Source organism: Pinus tabuliformis, chromosome X, assembly GCF_031772625.1.
Source record: "Pinus tabuliformis cultivar Carrire ecotype Pingquan chromosome X, CPIR1, whole genome shotgun sequence".
Classification (NCBI taxonomy): Eukaryota; Viridiplantae; Streptophyta; class Pinopsida; order Pinales; family Pinaceae; genus Pinus; species Pinus tabuliformis.
The window spans coordinates 1,454,205,078-1,454,226,450 of NC_142308.1; positions in this window are offsets into that span (position 1 = coordinate 1,454,205,078).

Here is a 21,373-nt window from a genome sequence, read left to right on the forward strand (position 1 = left end):
GATAAGTCTGCAATTTAATATAAATTATAACCGGTGTGAATCTCCAGACCGTCGCAGGTGGATCGTTGGGCAGCATGACATGGTGAGATGAATGCATATTAATTTCTGTATAAAACGGTGTAATATGAATTGGACATAAATCATAGGAATTCGAGATAATATGCATAGTGGAGGATTAGTATGCATATATATATGCCTGCGGCCATGGTAAAATACATTTATACTATTGTGTTATTTTCCAATTGAACTCTGGTTAGATAGAACCGTAAGGGCGCACTCTTTAATTGAAGCGCAGCCAATATACATGTTGATATTGTTTATGGGATAATGAGTTATGAATTGGATTGATGCCAAGCATGGGTTTTTTTTAATCATGAGATTACAAGCCATGAATCAAGCTTTATATGCTTGATGGGAGAAACATCCTGGTAGTAGTGGCCTGGGAGCGGCCTGGGCTGCATCAGGTGGTATCAGACCGAGGTTACTTTGTTGAAGATTGTTTGTTTTCTGAATGAATACAGTCGAAAACTAAAGTTTGTGTTTCTTTGAATGTGTGATGAAGGGTTTTTAAATTTGATATGCAAACTACACAAGTGAACAGGATTGCGGAAGAGGAAAGAAGACGAGATCATGCAAGATCTTAAAGGTAAGATGATTTCTGATTTGAAATTTGTGAATTGAAGTTTATGGTTGCAGAAAAGTGGCAGTGAACCTGAAGAGTCCAATAAGGAATTGGATAAAGTGGACAACTGAAGTGTTCTCAGAAGAGAGAAGGAGATTGCAGAAGCCTAGAGGGAGCAAAGGTGTTGCTCAGGAGAAGGTTCCAAACAAAGGACCGTGCTTACCAAAAGACTAAGTGAGGAGAGCTTAGTGAGGTAAGATTGCAGCCAGGAGGACTAGCTGTTGCAGAGGCTTGTTGCAAAAGAAGATTCAACAGAGGTTGAATAAAGTTGCAGATGAGAGAAGCGTACAGGAGCAGTAGAGGATGCTCGAAAGGCTCCAAGAGGACCAATGATTACCAAAAGACTAGATCCGGAGGGAAGGATTGGTGAGGTAAGTGGCAACAAGAGAGCTTGCTGTGGTAGAAGCTTCATGCAACTCATAGGTGAGGAACTTATGGCGAAGGAAATGATTACTGAAGGTCATAAAGGAGAGAGCAGAGGTTCAGAAAGAGGCCACAGAAACAAAGAGAAGAAATATGCCAAGGCGAATGGCATAAGACAACAGTTGACTCAAGAAGAGTATGAGAAAGAGAAAGTTGAGATAGCAGTTCAGCTTGAGCTATTGATGGAGTTGTTACGGGAAAATGAGAAAGACCAGAGATATGGGTTATTGATGAGGAAGAGAGTGAAGTGGCAGAGACTACAGCAGAAAAGAGATTTACAGATAAGCATGCAGTTAACAGAGGAGAAGATCATTGATGATTTCTTGAGTTATTGGGAAAATCCAGATCAGATGGATAATGTAAAACCATGTATTTTTGTAGCTGACAATTGTGATGTGATTACAGGTTTTACTAAGGAGGATGTACAACCTTGTGCAACTGTTACAGCACAAGAGGAAGTTCGTGTGGATGCAGAAGAAGTGGATCAGTCTGTAGCATGGATAAGTAAAGCAACAATTGAGACTGTTGAACTCTGTGATTTTCAAACTGACAGCTTGTGTGTGAATGCAGGGACTATAAGTGATGATGAGATGCTGCAACAATGCCATAGAGAAATTGCATTGTTAGAGTACTAGTTGGAAAATCCAAGATATGACAGGGAGATTGCAGAAGAAAGAGTTCAGTACAGTGCACGAGAGCAAAAAGATATCCTGGAGGTAGATGGTAAGAAGGTGAGAGTAGCTGACGGTCTCATGGTAAATGCGAATCGGCATACTAATGTGCTGACAGAGAAGCTGGGAAGAAACTCAGAGCAGCATATTGAAGTATTGCCAGAGGAAGCTGAGGAAAAAGTTGCAGATGAAAGTGCAGGTGACAAGCAAACGAATTTTGCAGAGGGATAGGAAGTTTGGGAGGCAGCAACATTCATAGTGACAGCGAGAGCAACATGTAGAGCGACACTAGCAGCAAAAGAGGCACTGATGCCTTATATTTTTTATTCTAACAATTGGTTTGTGAGTACAGGTCTTACTGATGAAGCTGGAGAAAATCTGCTAGACAAAGAAATTGAAATGATGAGGTGGATGATGATGAAGAAATTCCGGAAGAGACCAGCAACAGTGAAACAAAAGAGAAGCAGCAAGAGGAAGACAGCAGAAGATTGCAAGAGTACAGCTAGTGGAGTAAAGCAGCATAAAATATGGAGACCTGGAGAAGAACAGACAGAAGCAGCGGCAAGTGCAAAGTTACAACACAAGATATGGGATCCAAGCAAACATAGAGCTGAACACATGATCAGGAGACCATGATTTTTTCTACCTTGGGAGTATGATGCGGGAGCATCTAGCCAAAAAGGAAATTATTGTAAATAATAAAAATAGGGGTCATGCATTAGTTAATTACATATTCTCAAATAAAACTAGGAGATCTTTTAGGCATAAAGGAGTGGATGTGGATCTTTAAGGGATAAGGATAGTTTTCTATTTTAGAATAGGAAAAAGACAGAATTAAGCTAAAAAGATGCTTTTGCCATATGTATGCATTGCATGAGCTTTAGTTAGGATTTTTAGAGCATGCTAAGTTAATAAATTAAGAAGCCTCCAAGGCATTGGGAGAGGAGTGTGTGAGGAGTGAGCAAGGTTCTCCTTGGGAGCCTTCGGGCAGTTTGTAAAAGGGCCATGGATTTGTATATCTGGCCATGAATAGAACTTTTATAATTGCTTGTTTTATGTAAATATGGTATGCTGAATTCAGTTCTACAGCCTGTTTGAGTTTAATGAATTCTGAGATATGGTTCTGCATGAATTTGCATAAAGGGGTTTATTTTCCCATGCGCATTGGCTGTGTAATAATGATGAATCGGGGTTCTTTTCGTTTAATGTATAGACAAGCTTGATTTTATATGGCGCACCTATAAGCAGTTATATAATGGTGAACTCGCACATATATACAGTTATAGAATGTTGAAATGGCAGCGCTGCTGATGGTTCTAGTTTTATCATAAAACAGTTGTATATTAATCCATGGTCGGTGTTTTCCATTGCGCAATCGGTCTAGGTATTGACTGTTAACGCGTGGTAATTTATGTCCTCTGCAGATATCGTGTGAGCCGTGCAAATCTGGACGAAATTCTCAGAGATAAAGGAGAGTTCTGGTAGGAGGCAGAAAGATATAGATATAGTTGGAATGCGTATTGTATTTACCGCCGAACAATGGAACTGTGACTGTGTACATTAGTCCCGGTTGAGCAGAAGCATATTAAAGGCCGCATATGATCGAATTCTGTTAATACGCATATATGATCACTGATTACTCTTTGAAGCCTGCGTGCCCAGCTAATATAGATTGTATCGAGCGCATTAAGGGGAAAGGTTGCTATATGTCCAGGTTGTATGCCTGAGGCATATCAATTCAGGTTTCAGATAAGTCTGCAATTTAATATAAATTATAACCGGTGTGAATCTCCAGACCGTCGCAGGTGGATCGTTGGGCAGCATGACATGGTGAGATGAATGCATATTAATTTCTGTATAAAACAGTGTAATATGAATTGGACATAAATCATAGGAATTCGAGATAATATGCATAGTGGAGGATTAGTATGCATATATATATGCTTGCGGCCATGGTAAAATACATTTATACTATTGTGTTATTTGCCAATTGAAATCTGGTTAGATAGAACCGTAAGGGCGCACTCTTTAATTGAAGCACAGCCAATATACATGTTGATATTCTTTATGGGATAATGAGTTATGAATTGGATTGATGCCAAGCATGGGTTTTTTTTAATCATGAGATTACAAGCCATGAATCAAGCTTTATATGCTTGATGGGAGAAAGATCCTGGTAGTAGTGGCCTGGGAGCGGCCTGGGCTGCATCAGGTGGTACCAGAGCGAGGTTACTTTGTTGAAGATTGTTTGTTTTCTGAATGAATACAGTCGAAAACTAAAGTGTGTGTTTCTTTGAATGTGTGATGAAGGGTTTTTAAATTTGATATGCAAACTACACAAGTGAACAGGATTGCGGAAGAGGAAAGAAGACGAGATCATGCAAGATCTTAAATGTAAGATGATTTCTGATTTGAAATTTGTGAATTGAAGTTTATGGTTGCAGAAAAGTGGCAGTGGACCTGAAGAGTCCAATAAGGAATTGGATAAAGAGGACAACTGAAGTGTTCTCAGAAGAGAGAAGGAGATTGCAGAAGCCTAGAGGGAGCAAAGGTGTTGCTCAGGAGAAGGTTCCAGAAAAAGGACCGTGCTTACCAAAAGACTAATTGAGGAGAGCTTAGTGACGTAAGATTGCAGCCAGGAGGACTAGCTGTTGCAGAGGCTTGTTGCAAAAGAAGATTCAACAGAGGTTGAATAAAGTTGCAGATGAGAGAAGCGTACAGGAGCAGTAGAGGATGCTCGAAAGGCTCCAACAGAGGACGAATGATTACCAAAAGACTAGATCCGGAGGGAAGGATTGGTGAGGTAAGTGGCAACAAGAGAGCTTGCTGTGGTAGAAGCTTCATGCAACTCATAGGTGAGGAACTTATGGCGAAGGAGATGAATATTGAAGGTCATAAAGGAGAGAGCAGAGGTTCAGAAAGAGGCCACAGAAACAAAGAGAAGAAATATGCCAAGGCGAATGGCATAAGACAGCAGTTGACTCAAGAAGAGTATGAGAAAGAGAAAGTTGAGATAGCAGTTCAGCTTGAGCTATTGATGGAGTTGTTACGAGAAAATGAGAAAGACCAGAGATATGGGTTATTGATGAGGAAGAGAGTGAAGTGGCAGAGATTACAGCAGAAAAGTGATTTACAGATAAGCATGCAGTTAACAGAGGAGAAGATCATTGATGATTTCTTGAGTTATTGGGAAAATCCAGATCAGATGGATAATGTAAAACCATGTATTTTTGTAGCTGACAATTGTGATGTGATTACAGGTTTTACTAAGGAGGATGTACAACCTTGTGCAACTGTTACAGCACAAGAGGAAGTTCGTGTGGATGCAGAAGAAGTGGATCAGTCTGTAGCATGGATAAGTAAAGCAACAGTTGAGACTGTTGAACTCTGTGATTTTCAAACTGACAGCTTGTGTGTGAATGCAGGTACTGTAAGTGATGATGAGATGTTGCAACAATGCCGTAGAGAAATTGCATTGTTAAAGTACTGGTTGGAAAATCCAAGATATGACAGGGAGATTGCAGAAGAAAGAGTTCAGTACAGTGCACGAGAGAAGAAAGATATCCTGGAGGTAGATGGTAAGAAGGCGAGAGTACCTGACGGTCTCATGGTAAATGTGAATCAGCATACTGATGTGCTGACAGAGAAGCTGGGAAGAAACTCAGAGCAGCATATTGAAGTATTGCCAGAGGAAGCTGAGGAAAAAGTGAGGAAGCTGAGGAAAAAGTTGCAGATGAAATTGCAGATGAAAGTGCAAGTGACAAGCAAACGAATGTTGCAGAGGGACAGGAAGTTTGGGAGGTAGCAACATTCATAGTGACAGCGAGAGCAACATGTAGAGCGACACTAGCAGCAAAAGAGGCACTGATGCCTTATATTTTTTATTCTAACAATTGTTTTGTGAGTACAGGTCTTACTGAAGAAGCTGGAGAAAATCTGCTGGACAAAGAAATTGAAATGATGAGGTGGATGATGATGAAGAAATTCCGGAAGAGACCAGCAGCAGTGAAACAAAAGAGAAGCAGCAAGAGGAAGACAACAGAAGATTGCAAGAGTACAGCTAGTGGAGCAAAGCAGCATAAAATATGGAGACCTGGAGAAGAACAAACAAAAGCAGCGGCAAGTGCAAAGTTAGAACACAAGATATGGGATCCAGGCAAACATAGAGCTGAACACATGATCAGGAGACCATGAATTTTTCTACCTTGGGAGTATGATGAAATTATTGTAAATAATAAAAATAGGGGTCATGCGTTAGTTAATTAGATATTCTCAAAAAAAACTAGGAGAGCTTTTAGGCATAAAGGAGTGGATGTGGATCTTTAAGGGATAAGGATAGCTTTCTATTTTAGAATAGGAAAAAGACAGAATAAAGCTAAAAAGATGCTTTTGCCATATGTATGCATTGCATGAGCTTTAGTTAGGATTTTTAGAGCATGCTAAGTTAATAAATTAAGAAGCCTCCAAGGCATTGGGAGAGGAGTGTGTGAGGAGTGAGCAAGGTTCTCCTTGGGAGCCTTCGGGCAGTTTGTAAAAGGGCCATGGATTTGTATATCTGGCCATGAATAGAACTTTTATAATTGCTTGTTTTATGTAAATATGATATGTTGAATTCAGTTCTGCAGCATGTTTGAGTTTCATGAATTCCGAGATATGGTTCTGCATGAATTTGCATAATGGTGTTTATTTTCCCATGTGCATTGGCTGTGTAATAATGATGAATCGGGGTTCTTTTCGTTTAATGTATAGACAAGCTTGATTTTATATGGTGCACCTATATGCAGTTATATAATGGTGAACTCGCACATATATACAGTTATAGAATGTTGAAATGGCAGTGTTGTTGATGGTTCTAGTTTTATCATAAAACAGTTGTATATTAATCCATGGTCGGTGTTTTCCATTGAGCAATCGGTCTAGGTATTGACTGTTAACACGTGGTAATTTACGTCCTCTACAGATATCGTGTGAGCCATGCAAATCTGGACGAAATTTTCAGAGATAAAGGAGAGTTCTGGTAGGAGGCGGAAAGATATAGATATAGTTGGAATGCGTATTGTATTTACCGCCGAACAATGGAACTGTGACTGTGTACATTAGTCCCGGTTGAGCAGCAGCATATTAAAGGCCACATATGATCGAATTCTGTTAATACGCATATATGATCACCGATTACTCTTTGAAGCCTGCGTGCCCAGCTAATATAGATTGTAGCGAGCGCATTAAGGGGAAAGGTTGCTATATGTCGAGGTTGTATGCCTGAGGCATATCGATTCAGGTTTCAGATAAGTCTGCAATTTAATATAAATTATAACCGGTGTGAATCTCCAAACCGTCGCAGGTGGATCGTTGGGCAGCATGACATGGTGAGATGAATGCATATTAATTTCTGTATAAAACGGTGTAATATGAATTGGACATAAATCATAGGAATTTGAGATAATATGCATAGTGGAGGATTAGTATGCATATATATATATATATATATATATATATATATATATATATATATATATATATATATATATATATATATATATATATATATATATATATGCCTGCGGCCATGGTAAAATACATTTATACTATTGTGTTATTTGCCAATTGAACTCTGGTTAGATAGAACCGTAAGGGCGCACTCTTTAATTGAAGCGCAGCCAATATACATGTTGATATTGTTTATGGGATAATGAGTTATGAATTGGATTGATGCCAAGCATGGGTTTTTTTTAATCATGAGATTACAAGCCATGAATCAAGCTTTATATGCTTGATGGGAGAAAGACCCTGGTAGTAGTGGCCTGGGAGCAGCCTGGGCTGCATCAGTTATACCCCATAATAATCAAAACAAATCGAATATGATTACACACATAAGATACATTCTCCAAAAATCCATGAGTAAGAGTGAGAAGATTATCCATGATATCAAAACTATTAAAAATATTACTATCAAATTAAATAATAATGTGATCACGTCAACTAAATCAGATTCCAATGGAATCTAATTAATTTTGGTTGAATTTGGATACTTTGGTTATGTATAATAAAACAAAGCATCTCTACACATAATGCATCTCTACACATAATTATTCACAATATGTGTATTTTTAATATTCATGTGAAGTTATGACTCTATTTTATATGATTTATTGTAATTTCCTCATATTTGAATTGATCTAATGAGTTTATGATCATATGAATTTTGGTGGAGAGATTATTAAGAAATTATAATAATCGTATAAAAAGAGATGACGAAGGTTATAGTTAAAAAAGAAATAATTTAGTAAGCAATTACAACAATAAAAAGAAAACTACAATATTGAAGAGTTAATGTACTTATTTTTGAAAATTTACATTTATAATTCTAAATATTAGTTTTTATAAATCTATTTTATGTTTTAGAAAATATTAGTAATAAATTAAATCATTCCTACAAATATGAAAAAACAATGATATGGTCCTCAAATATAAGAAGTTTAAGGATGGTGGTGATGATAAAGTTAATTATCATTTAAGTGTTACGTAAAATTTGGAGTGTAATGGAATTTAACATATTTATTTTTAATGGCATTTCTTTGTTCTATGATGTGAAAATTAATATTTTACTATGATATAAAAGCGATGATGAAAAATATCATGAGATAACTTAAAAAATTAATTATATAATATTGAGAGCTTTTTAACCAATATGTTTTGTATTTCATGTTTTGCATTTCATGTTTAACCGATAGTAATTTTTTATTTATTCAACTCGTGTTCCTTTATTATGTTTTCATAAAGTCGAGAAGAATAGAGCTTCAAAGATGAAGGCAATAGTGACCCGAGATAAATCAAGTTAATTCAATGAAGTTCTAATTTTAACATCATTTCTGTTATGAATTCTTGTAGAGAACTATAAATGCTTTACTTTATAAATAGCTCACATTTATTTAGGGTGGCAATGTAATAGCTATTTATTGGAAATTAAATCAATTTTTGGTAATGTCATATTGATTTTTTTCAAATGTAGAAATAGTTTCATGTTATCTTTTTTGCAAAAATGTACTTGTAACACTTTTAGATAATTGTTTATGACGTTTACATTTATTTAGGGTGGCAACGTAACTATTATTTATTGGAAATTAAATTAATTTTTGGTCCTATCGCATTGATTTGTTTCTGCATAAGTAGAAATAGTTTGATGTTATGTTTTTTTCAAAAATGTACTTGTAATATTTTTTGAAAAAAGTTTATATCTAAATTGTTTATGACTTTTTATTCTAATTAGGGTTATAAAAAATAACATGACTAAAGATGACTTGTTGTCGATCAAAATATTTATTTTAATTAATGGAAAATAAATTCTTTTGGTGTGTTAGTATTCTTGGTAATGTGTTAAGGGTTATTATATAGAACTTAACTTATAAATGTTAAGGAAATAGTTGGAATAAGTTATTACCAAGAAGACGGAAAAAAGGGAAAAATTGTCCTTTTGCCATTTATTCCGAACAGAGACATGTCACGAGAAGAAAAGGATAACTAGATATAAATGTCCTGAGGTGGAATCCTAGTCACTTCCCAGAGAAATGCCACAAGAAGAAAAGTGTGACTAGATATATATGTCATGAGGTGGAATCCGAGTCACTTCTAAAATATAACGGGCGGGAGAAAAAGACTAATTAGAACTCAAAAAATTGACGAGGACATTGCTTAAGGGTTTAGGAGAAGAGATTATGGAAAATTCCTTGATTATTTCTCTAACATAGAAGAGTAGTGATGTGGGTAGTTAGATATAGAATACAACTTACAATTGGGAACGTGGGAGCCATTAATCCACTCCCAACCAAAGTTTTAGATAAGTTTTCTTTCATTTCCAATTACTATAGAAATAGTTAGATTCTGGAAAAGTTTGGAAAGAGAAAAGTAAAAACAAACTTATTTTGATAAAGTAGTTTAAGAATTTGATTATATGTTTGAATATTGGTTATGATGTTCTGATTGTGTAATCTACAGGTTTATATGTACTAGAAATTGTACATGTATTTATTAACTTGCAAAAGTTGTTTGGAATGATAGCACATGGTAATTTAAATATTTCTGTTAGAAGTTGTCAAAAGACAGACCAGTTAAACCCTATACTAGAATTTCTAAACATGACTTTTGGTTTGAAAAGAAAATAGAAATGTGCATGTAGTTAAATACTATATGCAATATGAACTTAAAGTCCCATTAAATGGTCATGTATGAATAATAAAGGTTCAAAATCTAATCTACCAAAGTCATATGATGTAAAGTCATCATATGATGTAAAAGAAGAAATTAGGACTATAGGAAGACTTTATAAAATAGAAAGATATTTACCAATGATGTTGTAAAATCATAGATGTTGTTTTTCCCTGATCTGGTATTGAATATAACTTTGTTAGTTTTTAAAAGAAAAACTTAAGGAAGATAAAATTCACAGTCTGCATTATTTTATATGAAAAAAATTACGAGTTAAGTAAGTAAATTGAATAATTTTCTACTTTAAAAGTTCGAGATGGTAGAATACTACTTATTTGTTTGTAGAAAAAAATCCTCAAGATTTAGCTTTAAAATCAAATCATTTCGTTTATATGTTTACGGTTCTTTATACACTTGATAAATAAATAATTAGGTATTAGGTTTATATATAAAGGAAGCTTGAGATTAGTATGTTGCAAAATCATGTTACACTTGTTGCTAGCCTTGTTAGTTTTTCAAATATTATAAAGATAATATTTAATAATTAAATGGTCAATTGGGTTTAGTTCAATTGGTTGGGAAAAATATTATTATCCTCTCATGCAGATTTTTTTTTTATATGTAACATTTTTAGATAATAAATGACTAGCACAATCACATTAGTAGATTTTGTTGATATACGCCAATAAGTGTATATAAACAATGACTGTACAGGGTGACATTATTTGACTAATGTGGTTGACTATGTTTGGTTATTATATTAATCAATAGTTCATGGGGTGTAGTTCAATTGGAAATCACCTAGTTATGAAGTAATATGTAAAGCATGAGATTCAAACTTCAAATCCCCATGTGTTACACTATACAAAAAAAAAATTATTAATAAATAAAGTAATATTTGATTATGTTTTACTAGTCAAACATAATTGAACATAGTCAGCCACATTCATATGTATGATTTACTAATTTTGTAATGTTTCATTGCAAAGTTGGATAAACTATAATTTAATGTAACATTACGACAATGTTTGTCACAGTTTTTATTTTTATTTATTTTTTACTTTTTTTCTCCCTAATGAGATAGTTTGTGCCTAGGCTAGGGCAATCCCTAAAGTTGGATAGGCCATCTCTAATGTTGGATGCAAGAACAATCTCCCAGTAGTGTAGTGTTATCACTACAATGTTAATCACATTACAATTTTGGGTAAATTGCGATGTAATGTAACCTCGTTACATTGTGACAATGTTTATCACATTATGATGTTGAGTAGACTTCTAATGTTATAAAGTGAACATTAAACCCTAATATTAAACCTAATATTATAAAACCTAATATTAAATCAAATATTATAAATAAGAAATTATAAACCCTATATATTAAACACCTTGTATTATAAACGCTCATATTATTTAACCCAATATTAAAATCCAATATTATAAACCCTAATATTATCATGGCAATATTACAAACCCAAATATGAGTAAAAGTGTCTCACTGATTTTGTAATGTTGCATTGCGACATTATTAAATGTGGTTCACCATGGTTGATGATGATTGATTATGGTTGAACATTGTCTGACTATATTAAATATTAATATTAATTTCATTAGTTATATGTTATTAATAACATTAATAATACTATTATTAACATTAATAGTATTATTATTCTAAAAAAAGTAATGTTTTGTTAATGATGTTATTAATAATATTGTTTTTAATATTAATGGGAATATTATTGTTCTTCTTGTTATATTAATGATATGTATTACGGAGTGTAGAGACTCTGACATAAGCAAGGCATAACACACTCATGAGCACATGATTTTGGTTTTCAATATTACTGTTAACATGCATGCCATGATGCACACTTGTGCTTCTCAAGTTTCTGATCGCATAGCACTTCTCTCCTACCCACTCAGTCCTCTCATGTTTTTTCCCATTTATAACCATATGGGCATTCTCTAAAGGCAGTGGATTTTCAGCATTTTTAAGGAATTGAAAGATTTTCAAGTGTCACTGAACTCTTGGTTTCCAAGGTGGCAGCTCAATGATTTCAATGAAGGTTTGTATATGCATTACCCACCTTCACAACTCCTCTCTTGTTGACAATTTATTGGTTATTGTGTGCTATTTCCCTTTCGCAATTTATCTTGTTCTTGCAAGTGCCCATGTTCATTGTTTTGTTTCTTCACAACATAGCAATGGGTCCCTCCTTTGAGCTGTCCACTGTGTTACCCACTATGTCTCCCAAAATTACTGACTCTACGGGTAATTCATTTAGTTTCCTATGCTGGTATGCAGTTTCTAGTATCTTGGTATATTTTCGATCTAGTTTTAGCAATCTCACGGCTCAGGTTTTGGCTAATGTAAGTCTCCTACTTCCAGTAAATGTTTTTCCTCTCAAAAATCAATTCCTATTAGAGGCTGAATATGTATGTCATTTTTAGTCACTCTCCCTTTCTATGGTTGATGATGCCTTCAACAGTCTTAATATCAACACTTCCGTAATTCTTCTTATTTACCATCATAAGCACCTATTCACCTATTCACCCCTCTTTCACTAATATATACACATATTCCTTGCCACTACATGGCACCCTCACAACGTATTCCCAATCATCGAGGTAGCAACTCAAACACATCTTCCTCTCGTCATCAGCATCTCTTTAGCTGGAACTCCACATCTTATCACTTTGACTGTGTCCCCCGTAGAGTAAGAAAGGAGATTCTTCAGTTGGATGCAATGGAGTTCGGTGACAGGTTATACTTTTCCGACTTTGAAATTAGTGGCAACAACTCGAGGTGTACTACTAACCTAGGAAAATTTCGAAAAAGGAGGCTCGATTGCCTTAACTTAGTGGTTGTGCACCATCATCTAGAAACATTGCTTCAAATGGTCTTCTGTGATAATCAAGTTGACAATTATTATTCATTTGAAGTAGAAAAGGAGATTAAGTGAATTCTCTGCTATATTATATATAGTCTAGATGACATTATAGCTGGATTAGCAAGGGTAGAGTATTTTTTGGTGTTTGACTCGGTCTTTGGATAAGATAAAAAATCTCAAGTGCCAATAGTGATCAATTCTCGAGTAGAGATCTTGCTCCAAAGAAATTCTAACTCCCTCTTTCTAGTTGTCATATCATATTAATTGTTTCTCATGGTTCTTGGCATCTCCTTTTGCAAGCAAACTAAGCCTAGCTTTTCTATGCTTGTATCATTTTCGTGCCACTTTAATATGCCATATGCAAACCCCATTTTTTGTTTGTTTTTATATGAACACACTTATGCATGTAACTATTTATGAGCAATGTGTTGTCTAACTCACTTGATCTTTTGTTAGTTTTTGCAAGTTTTTGAACAATCTTGAAACGTAATCCTAGGATCTGAAGTTGTCACTGATAAGACCTAAGGTTGTTACTGATATAATGATGCACTTTTTTCCCACTATTGAAACATGGAATCCGAGAGAGTTTTTGGGAGATAAAAGTTATTAATCGAATATTAGTTTTTCAATAATATAAATACATTTCGAAAATTACAATATATATATATAATAGTATTAAATATAAACTAAACATCTTACCAAATGCAATATATTATTAATTTTAAACATCACTATTATATTAATCAAGCTTATTCTTTAAAAAATAAAAAATAAAATACTAATTTTATTCACTATTACTTAATATAAATAATAAATTTATTATAAATTTGCGACAAAATATAATATTATTATTAAATCTATTATTAATATTAATAATGTTATTATTAAAAATATAAAAATATTATTAACAATATAAAATTTTGTACTTCAACGTATTTAATAGTTAATTTCGACTTCAATGGAAGAACTGCTAATTATCTTAACTTGAATGGACAACGAACGGTAGGGAAATAAAATAAGAATGCGATTTCAAAGTCCAATCAAATAAAATAACAACGAACATTTAACCAATTAAAATTAACGTGAATGGACAACGAAGAGTAAGGAAATAAAATAAGAATGCCATTTCAAAATTCAAAGTAACGACGAACATTTAAGCCATTAAAAATAACTTGAATGGACAACGAACAGTAGGGAACAGGGAAAATTTTAAGAACCCCCTAAACTTATAAATATAATAAATGGGCGAATCGCCATGGTATATAGGAAAAATGGAAGGCGATTTTATCAATAATATAATATGTATATATAATTTTTTGGCGAATCTCTCACCAGGCATGGCGAATATTTTACTCAATTATAAAATCTTGTAAGATCTTGGCAAGTCTTTCACTAAATAATAAAACTTTGTAAAGTCCTAGTGAATCTTAGCATAGGCTACATGCTGGTTTAATTCCCCCATTTAAATAGGCTACATTCCAGGTGAATACCATGGGTCAATACCATGTGCCATTTTGGTGAATACCATGGGTCAATACCATGTGCCATATTTATTTTTATTAATTCTAATATTAGGGTTAATAATGGTTTTTTGCATGGTATTAATAACAATCTAGTCCATGGTATTTGTCCCATAGTATTTTGGCCATAGGTTTCACCTAAATATAACCCATTTTTTGAGTGTTCGTAAATATAAGGTGACTTATGGAGTAAATATAAAAAAATGTTTTATTTGTTTACCATACCTCTCGTTTATTTACATTTTTATTAATTTACCATACCTTTTTACAAATATGGTATTTGGCCCATAGGATTCACTTAAATAAAACCTCTTTCTTGAGCCTTCATAAATAGAACGAGGGTTATGGACTAAATGTAAAAAGAGGTTTTATTTATTTACGATATGTCTAGTTTATTTATATTTTTATTTATTTACCATACCCTTTGAGTAAGTATAAAAAGACGTTTTAATTATTTACCATACCTCCACTTTACTTATATTTTTATTTACTAATTTACCATACCTCTTTTATAAATATGGTATTTGGCCCATAGGATTCACTTAAATAAAACCTATTCTTGAAAATGGGCGAATGGATTCACTTAAATAAAACCTATTCTTGAAAATGGGCGAATGGAAGGTTGTAAGTCCTAATTTCAAGGGCTATATTTACCTTTTTTACCCTCTCCCTTAAAATAAGGTGGGCTATTTGAGGTGATTTGTAAAAATGTACTATGATACAAAATATTAGCCCACTAAAAATTTAAAACCCCTTAATTTCGCCAAAGGGCGAACATTCGCCCCTAAAATTATCTTTGGTAGGGAAATAAAAGAAGAATGTCATTTCAAAATTCAATCAAATAAAATAGCAATTAAAATTACTTCGCACCTTTAAAATTATGTTAATGCAAATTTGAGAAAATATCTTCACAACCTAGGTAGGTCAACGGCTTGTGGCATTTACCGAAACCCTAACCCTATATCGTATGCCCAATTAAACATGTAGGGCCATAATTGGGATTTAGGTTAAGATATTCCCTTATATATTCGGTTAAGATAATTGAGAATTAGGTTAAAATACTAATATTCATAATAAAGCATTAACCTTTAATATTAAACATTAAAATATTAATCATTCCTAATAATTATTATTAAATATAGATGCGAACTTATGTAATAATAAATGAAAGGAGTTAGTCTAGTCAGAAAGATGATAAGCTTTTTGAAAATAGAGTAATTCAAAATATTTTGTATGGGTGGAAAATAAGAGTATATGTTAAGTCATAGAATTTTGGGTTGATTCGTGCGTAGGAAGATCATAATCGATCATGAATTTCAACTTTTTCAGAAGGGAAGAAGATTAGGTTTTTTTTACGCATAAAACCATGAAATAAAAATAAGGTTATTTGTGTCCTTTGTAAATTAGGAGATGCAAATAAAAAATATCGAACAATAAGATAGAAAAGACCAATCAAAGGGATTTATTTGAAGCTTTAAATGGTATGGGCTCTTGTTTCTATCAAGAGAGGAGCTTGGTTTAGGAGGAATTCCCACGCCTTTCAATATGACCTAGCCTTTGATCTAATGCTATCAATTGATGCTACATGTGATCCAAAGAGAGGGGAATGTCGTCCCCACTCTCATTTCTATCTATCGAGACTTTTCCAAGAAGGAACTTGAGGTGCCAATATATTCCCACCATATACATGTATTGGATGTAATGTCCATAAGTGTGTCTAGCATCAAGGACCTAGTTAGCCACTTCAACTAATATATTTGTGTTTGTTAGGGTCCGTCACTAGTTAGTCAATTCTCACTCAACTGTAAGTTCCTCTTGAATAGGTTGAAGAGTGAGTTATCTAAACCTTGTTGCAGAAATTTTGACCCTCACTTGAGCATTAGTTCACCCACATTCCTTGTAGTAATACTATCCTCGAGGAACTCAAGCCCTCTAATGTGGCATGCCAAAAATATTATTTTTGATACATACACATATGAGGGTGGATGATTCCTCTCATTCCGAAGAGGAGTGAGAAATGGAGAGACTCGTGTGAAAAGAGGTCTCCAAGGACAAATTCTTCCCCACGAGTGGGTTACGATCCATCACTAAATCCAAAGAACAATCAACCTTGAAGAGGGGAAGTAATGCACCATCCTTAAGGAGACATAGTCCATGTCTCTTTCATGTAACACTAGCTTTCGATTAAATAGTAATGAGTAGGAAATGAATAGAAAGCACTGTGAAAATAGAATGAACCCACCCTACTTATTCTCCAAAATGTTCACTTGAAAAGAAATGGTCTTGGAAAGATAAACCCATGTGGAAATAATTATTTCCTAGTACAACCCAAAATATGAAAGATAAATAACAATAATAATTTCAAATAGAATCTAAGGGGTGATGGAAAGAACAACCAACTACTTTTTTTTTTATGTGTGCATTCCTCGGTATTCAACCTAAGCCAACGAAGTACCAAACCACTAGCCTATTGATCTCAGTTGGTAGCAAACTCAAGCCTTGTGTGGATAAAACAAATAGAATGTACCTACGTCTAGCAAAATCCAAATTCTTTGACCACATCCCCAAGCTCTGTAGCATGAGATAGAGCAGGGGGTTCTTGTGGTAATAATGCAAAGGAATTAGTTAAGCCACACGTTGTTGCAATCCTACATTGCTTGATAATCATTGCATGCATCTTTAATGCATACCTATGATGAGACAGGTTACATGAGAAAGAGAATTTATTCAAGGGATCTGTAATCACATTTATTTATACCAGGGGTTGTCAAATAGAAAATGCGATGGGTATTCAATTTGTCGTATGGGTCAGATGGCAATGGGATGTGAATTACCCCCATGCCTCATTCATGTATCTATGAGACATTGATGAGGGCATTCTACCATGTCCCTGGGCATGTGTCCTAGAGGGATAGTGAAAGTCCATCCCCCACTCTCTTTCGGTCCAATCACCCTACCTATGGAGTTCAAATCTTGCTAAGCTACGGTCCCATTCTTGCTTAAGGGTAGAATCTTTAGAGGATTTCAAGGAGTAGGATATCAATGAATCTCGTCCATGACATATCCATGATTGGATAACTTATTTATGATTTTATTTCTACTTCTTTTGATGTAAGTGTGAATGATCACTATAATGTAAGGAAGATGAGATGCAAGTCAATTGATCAGACCCTCAAGTCTATAACTGCGAGAGAATTTCTTGACCAACATGCCATGTAGGATCTTGTGAATCATGTTGATAACAGGTTGTGAGTATCCCTCCACAAGAAATTTAGAGTGACCTTGAGTCTAAGAAATCATTAAGCCTTCTTCTAAGGCTTTCCATTCTGTTGCATTATATATATTGCATTATATATATTAAATCCATAAAACTGAAATAAATGTAGATGAGGGAATCCCAAGTGATTCCTAAAAATACCTTTCTAGCCCATATCACTTGGGTTTCATTTTAAAGCTCCATTAAAATTTATCGTTAGAATATTATTGGGTGGAGGGATCCAATAGGAGGGAATGTGAGTTGTAGCAAGGTGGAAACGATGGCTCCAAGAGAACGAATCTAGTTTTGAAGCAATAGGGTCACCTCTCTAGAAGCCTTTCAATCTTGATCTAACTAGGACTGCATGACGATTCATTCCTTTATGTTCTTTTGAAAAATGATCTAGAGGGAATCATGAGGGAGGGAGTGGTTCTTAAATATGTGACAATATTTTTTTTTCCAGATAGACTAAAGAAGTAGACCTAGTAGTAGAGTCCATGTGCAACTCAAGATAGGATTATTAAAATCTTCATCCCTCAAATTTCCAATAGTAAGGATGTTGGATAGGTTATGATTTAATATTTTCATGTTCGTCTTCAGATTGCTCTAAAAATAATTAAAATAAAGGTAGATATTGAAGACATGTTCCACATTCTCAACTTCGTAGGTACACAAAGAATAGCTAAAAAAAACTTATAGTGCTTATGCTTTTGAATTTTATCCTAACCGTATAAAGGTATATCCTTTTAACCATAAGTTTTCCACACCAAAAATTGCTCCAAATAAAAGATCTCAATATTTCTTTGAATCCTACTTCCAATCTTCCAAATTGTAAGCCTCACATATGGAGAAAAGGCCTGTGGGCAAAAAAACCCTAACACAATTTATTGGCTAAGTTAGATATCATGTTGAGTATTTATGAAAGCTTTCACTTGGCACGGGAGGCACGGCGTTCTATTTCCTCAGAAATAACCATTACCTGCATGTTTAGGTTCATACTTTGACTTTGAAAAGACCTCGCCATTTAGAAATACAAATTACTTTAATGGTCTTAGTAAATCTAATAAAATTATGTAAACATACTATCTACATGTTACCAACTTCTTATTATTATTATTATTATTTTAACAAAATAATAAAAAAAAAATCTCACTTTAAACCAGAGAATGTGATAACAAAAAGGCAATCACTATCCCGAATAAACCATGCATCTGGAATAAGAATACAATTGAGATCATTACATATTTGACCAAAAACGATGTAGCGATAGTAAGATCATTACTTTTTAGCATGACATTATAGAAAACACCACCGTTTACTGTTTAACTTTGGACATTAATCTGTAAACTTGAAAATTTGAGTTTTCCTTACATGGTTCACTTGGTAATTTTATTTTAATTAATTTATTTTATTTTATTTTTCATTTAAATTAAATTAAACTTTTAAATTATCAAATTTCTTATCAGCCCAAACTAAAATCATAGAATATTAAAGGTATATGTATGCCACCCGTTACAATCTGCACTCTTTATATCTATATATATATTATTTTTACGCCGTAAGGCGTTCCCTCTGAAATAAACCTCTCCTCCATGCCATTTTGGCATAATCTGCACGCTAGGATCAATTGTTAGACGATTAAAACATCTTCCGCCATTGGATGATCGATTGAAATTTAAACTGAATTCCTTTACGCCAGTTAACATTTTATTCATCGATTGAAATTCAAACTGAATTCGTTTACACCGTTAACAACTTATTCTAACTGTTCATATATTGAAATTTAAGTTGGCTTCTTGGTTTACATCGATTAATAGTTTGCTCAACTATTCATGTGTAACGACCTGCCTCAACTGCAACTACGTGTTCATCTGTAACGACTTGCGTTGCATGCGCTCCATTGTACCTGCTACCCTCAACTGTTCATGTGTAACGACCTGCCTCAAATGCAATTACGTGTTCATCTGTAACGACTTGCCTTGCATGCTACGCTATGGAGGAGGTGAGGCATGTGGCTCTCATGGGAGGGTCCACATGGTCCATGGATGTCTTTTTATTCTTATTTTTTTAAAGCACTTTACAGACCTTCCTCACGGCATTGTAATAGTGTTGCTGGTCTGCGTTTTCGTATCATTCTTTGCCTGGTCATGGGGACCACTGGGATGGCTGATTCCCAGCGAAACCTTTCCCCTGGAAACAAGGTATTGGGTATGACAGTGCTTCTTTGTGTCTGTTGTTTTTTGAATGTATTTGCGTATTGTGCCATGGAGCATTTTCTTGATTAAAGGAAAATTGGGCTTATGAATTCTCTAATAGAATTTTGACAGTAGTCATGAGTTATATTGTTGCAGGGCTTTAAATATGCTGAGTTTGTTGTTTTCTGTGTGTGCTAGAATTGGAGTTTGCATTCTGCATGTTTGTGGGATTCAAGTGGTTTCATGCCCATATGGTGCAGGTGGGGTGAAAAATTGACCTGGTCTATGGTGGGGGGAGCGTGGGGCTCATGGGATTGGTCTCTCGGACTGTTCATGATGGTGGCTGCCATGTTCTTGGGTAAGAGATAAATTGCTTGTTGGGTTTGGTTCTTCTGATCTTTCTGCCCTTTCATAAGAAGGGGCCTATGGCTATCCAGATCATTACAGTGTTATCTGTTTCAATTCTGGTTCCTAGGAGTAAAATTAATTTTTACAATAGCATTGATGTTGCTGAACTGACAAAAATTGGCATCTCCTGTAATGACGAGATAATGTGGTTATCTGTGTTTACTTCATTTTCAATAATTAATTTATTCCACTAACCCTAAACATATCGCCGTTTTGTGCTGGCAGGGTTATGCCAACCGCGCTAATCCCTCACGAGGTACCATTGACTTCTATGTTGTACAACATAATGATTCTTTTTACTTGCCTGTTTTTCTCTTTCCCATTTCTTTCACTTTTTTGCAAAATTTGGGGTAGTTTAACTGTACACGTAACAGCTCAGTGTTCTTTACAACGATCAATGTTCTTTACAACGATCTTGAATACTTTCAATATAATTAGCACACAATTGGAGAATGTTCAAATGCAATTCTAATATCATATTACAATGTCTTCTTCCCAATTTATATGTTTACATTTCCTTGTAGTCTTTCTGCCCTTACGAATGTTATGTTTTTAGGATTGCAAAAGGCCGAGAGTCTAACAATCTGGAGGCTATACTCTTTACGTTTGCCTGGGTTATGGTTTAATTAAAAGTGAAAACACAGGAAATGCGGGTTGGTTAGGGGTTTCAGAAACTTGGTGGCACATTAAGGTTTTTGAGGAATAAAAAGTCAATGCAACTTCCACGTTGAAGTCCAGTGTAGATGCAGTAATAACAAAGAGCCTCTTAGGACCTCTCAAGATGGGATGCAGAGGAAATAATTCAAATCAAAATCAGATATCTAATCCTTATTCGGGCCCAAGTTTACTCTCATTCGGTAACTAAAATAGTTATAGAAGCTTAGTAATTCGTCTTGAAAATTATAATTCTGCATTTAGATAGCATTACGACGAAGCCCAAGGTCTTAAAAATCCAACCCAGATGTTCATTAAGGAGTTCAGAAAGAAAGTGCCACGGCGTTTGCAGAACGTCCATCGACACTGGTTATGCCGAGATAGAGATGCAGAAGGGGTTTCTTCATACCAGCTTTTTATTCCATATCCATTCAACCTGTAGCCCGATTTGTATAAAATTGAGAATATAAACTC